This window comes from Oncorhynchus clarkii, chromosome 11 (genome assembly GCF_045791955.1).
Source record: "Oncorhynchus clarkii lewisi isolate Uvic-CL-2024 chromosome 11, UVic_Ocla_1.0, whole genome shotgun sequence".
Lineage (NCBI taxonomy): Eukaryota > Metazoa > Chordata > Actinopteri > Salmoniformes > Salmonidae > Oncorhynchus > Oncorhynchus clarkii.
The window spans coordinates 3,378,178-3,381,912 of record NC_092157.1 but is presented as its reverse complement, the minus strand read 5'-3'; the positions used below and the strand labels follow the sequence as shown (position 1 = coordinate 3,381,912).

Here is a 3,735-nt window from a genome sequence, read left to right as displayed (position 1 = left end):
AATCCAAGACACATTCTAATGCCTCCGATGTCTAATCCAAGACACATTCTAATGCCTCCGATGTCTAATCCAAGACACATTCTAATGCCTCCGATGTCTAATCCAAGACACATTCTAATGCCTCCGATGTCTAATCCAAGACACATTCTAATGCCTCCGATGTCTAATCCAAGACACATTCCAGTGTACAGGAGTATTGAAGCAACAAAATACAATCAAATAGAGATGGGACAGTGTACAAGGCATAACTTCTTTATTGTTATACACAGAAATACATCTCAAAAAGACTGCTCTCTAAATCAGTGAGGTTGACACCATACTTTGTGAAGTCTCACACAGTTCCTCATTATTTGGTAAAAACAGTCCAAACGAGTGTAATCTGCATTTCACGTCCCCCCCCCCCCCCCAAATAATACATCAACTCCTACAACCCATTTAAAAATAATGATTTTTTTCTGTCAAATGTTACCGTATGTGCATTACATTACCCATTACAAACATGTTATTATCCATTGTCAAAATACAGGAGTGCAAATTGTTAGAAAAAAATACCAATTTATACCATTTTCTGGATTATACTCTGTAGAAATCTTTACAAATAGTATATATTCTCTGTATATAAAGGTTTACAATATGCAATGTTGGTTTAAAAAAAAAATATATCCCAAGTACTGCCTGTTTTAACTCCTGGTAGATTACCTCTCTCACCCTGCTCTGTGAAAACAGAAGGAAGGGAGAAAATGGATCCAAGGTAAGTATTTATCAAACTGCAGTACATCGCTGTGGTTCATACAAGAATGGGACAGACTCAACACAATGTAAAAGTTGCCTTGTTTTACGGTTAGAAAATGTTGAATCTTTTCTTTGCTTTAAATGTCAACCATTGTGGTGGATCGTACTTGACATGAACACCGTAGGACCAATCAGAATCCACAGACCAGTCAATGTCAAAAGAGGCTTGGAGTACTGCACTTCATATTGGCTTTTGTATCAAGTGTTTCATCAATAGGCCATGCAAACTAGTAGGATCCTAAAAATAAAATTGCAAAAAAATTATAATAATCTTGTCACTTTTCATTCCCTTTTTCACAAAGACCAGAATATTCCAAGCAGAAACATGTCTGATGAACAAATAAATAAATCATCTTTGAAATGGATAACATTAAATGTTATTTATATTACATACTCCATTTGTTTGTTTGTTTTTTATTGTATTTTATTAAAATAAAATCATGCTGTTCCTGCAACAGAGACTAACACTTACAGTGTAGTGTCACGTTTAGTAAATCCCCTCTTTTTGATTGCAACAGTACACAACACAATTAAGACACGTCCTTCGTCTCCTAACGAGCCCCCCCCCCCCCCCCCCCCTTCTTCCTCATATTCTTCTGAGGTAAACAAACAGTAGGACTGTTCAATATATTTTTTTAAAAGCATCACTCCTAACCACATAACCATAGGTACCCCATATTACCCCCTGAAATCAACCTGAATAAATTCTAAACCAACTTTCTTCTTAGAATCAATAATCAATTCTAGAATCAATTCTAGTTCTGAGAATCAATAGAATCAATTCTAGTTATAAGAATCAACAGAATCAATTCTAGAATCAATTCTAGTGCTGAGAATCAATAGAATCATTTCTAGTTATAAAAATCAACATAATCAATTCTAGAATCAATTCTGGTACTGAGAATCATTCCAGGACGTTCACTCTCATCAGTCTCACTGACATGCAAGAGGACTTTAGTCCCTTATCACAATAACAACAGGGCTTTATTGGACTAAACTCAGCCAACTGCTTTACTTCCTCTTTACAGCTAAGTGGTTTTAACATTGAAAGCAGAGAAGAAGAATCAAAGTAAATCCCATACACAATTGTCTGATATTAACAGTTAATCTTTTGGATCCAAAAAATGACATAATTTATAAGACTTTTCATCCTTCAGTCATAGGCTGGCTACAATGTGGCTTCCTTCCTCAAATCCTACTGTTAATCTTCCTGCCCCATCTACTCAGGTCATCTTTCCTGTTGTATGATAAAATAACAGAAGCAGATGTTTTAAAACAGTTAAAATCCTCAATAGACTAGACCCTCTGTTGTCAAAATATATAATCCGTCTTTAATAAAATAAATCATATTGCACATTTAATAAAATTAGGATATAATTGTCTCATTATGAAGGAATAAAATCGTTACGATGTTCATTCATGATACCAAAAGAAAAAGACTCTTGTGAAAGACGATCAGTAGTAGGTCACTTTTTGTATTTGTTAACTACACGTCTACGACTGCAGGCAACCAACCAAAACACCTGAAACGAAGGCCTAGACTCAATCAGGTGATAGCCGACGCCCACATTGCTGATGTTTTGGCCGTGTCAGGGGTGGAACTGCGTTGGAGCCGTCAAATCGGTGAACAGCTGCTCTTGATAATTGTCATGAAGCCACACCCATTTCCACTGATGTTAGACGTTCAGAGGGAGAAAGTGTGGCCAGATAGAAATAATGACGCTCAAATTGAAAAATCATTCAACTAAATAATGAGGGTTTCTGATCATCCTAACAGAGGTGTAGATTACATCTCATATTCCAGTGTTTGAACTTACAGACAAGGCTGCATGGGATTTCTGTTAATGCGACTCTGTGCAGCCAATGGCAAGGTCCGCTTTAGGTATAATGCCGGGAGCCACTTGTGGATTTGACAGCTCTAATGCAGTTCCACCCCTGACCCCGTCAAAACAAACGCGGACGTTAGTAAAAGCGGATCTAATTCAAGTCCTAAAGCCATAACAAAAAACCACAATGTCATCAAAACATTACCACGTACTGGGAGTGTGTCAAAGCCTAGAGGGAGCTGAGATTGACGGTAATTGGTTAACAGAGTAAGACTGACGGCTAATGTACAGTACATCTGCTTTCCTGCAGCAAGGGCTGGTTATAACCTCTGATCACTAGAACCGTATAACCTCAGAACACTAAATCCTTAGAACACTAGAACCGTAGAACATCAGAACACTAGAACCTTAGAACCTCAGAGCACTAGAAACTCAGAGCACTAGAACCTCAGAGCACTAGAACCTTTGAGGACTAGATCCTTAGAGCACTAGAACCTTAGAACCTCGGAGCACTAGCACCTTAAAGCACTAGAACCGTAGAACACCAGAACCGTAGAACACCAGAACCGTAAAACCTCAGGACACTAGAACCTTGGAGCATTAGAACCTTGGAGCACTAGAACCTTGGAGCACTAGATCCTTAGAACCTCAGAACTCAGAATGTGGGAACATTGGAACGTGCACCTCTCTGCAACAGTCCTCTGGCCTCGCTGTGCTCACTTCTCCCTATCAAAACGTCAGAGGGTCAAACAGTAAGGCAGCTGTTAGCTTCTGTCAACTAAAAGCGCTTCTCCACACTGGCCCAGTTAAAGTCAGTCAGTCCCTCTGTGTCCCTGGTAGGACAGACAGAAGGACAGACAGAAGGACAGACAGAAGGACAGACAGAAACAGGACAGAAGGACAGGATAGAAGAACAAACAGAAGAATAGACAGAAGGACAGACAGAAGGACAGGACAGAAGGACAGGACAGAAGGATAGACAGAAGAACAGACAGAAACAGGACAGAAAGACAGACAGAAACATGACAGAAGGACAGACAGAAACAGGACAGAAAGACAGACAGAAACTGGACAGAAGGACAGACAGAAACAGGACAGAAAGACAGACAGAAACAGG

At 39.2% G+C, this 3,735-nt stretch overlaps 1 protein-coding gene across 3 annotated transcripts in view; it reads right to left on the bottom strand.

The window, feature by feature from the left end:
• Positions 1 to 236: 236 nt before the first annotated feature.
• LOC139420126 (junctophilin-1-like) overlaps positions 237 to 3,735 on the bottom strand; it is an 83,784-nt gene continuing 80,285 nt past the window's right edge. For all 3 annotated transcript variants that reach the window (XM_071169867.1, XM_071169869.1, XM_071169868.1), the window contains one exon: positions 237 to 3,735. This exon is cut by the window's right edge and continues 510 nt beyond it. The gene's annotated coding sequence lies outside the window, so the exon portion shown is untranslated.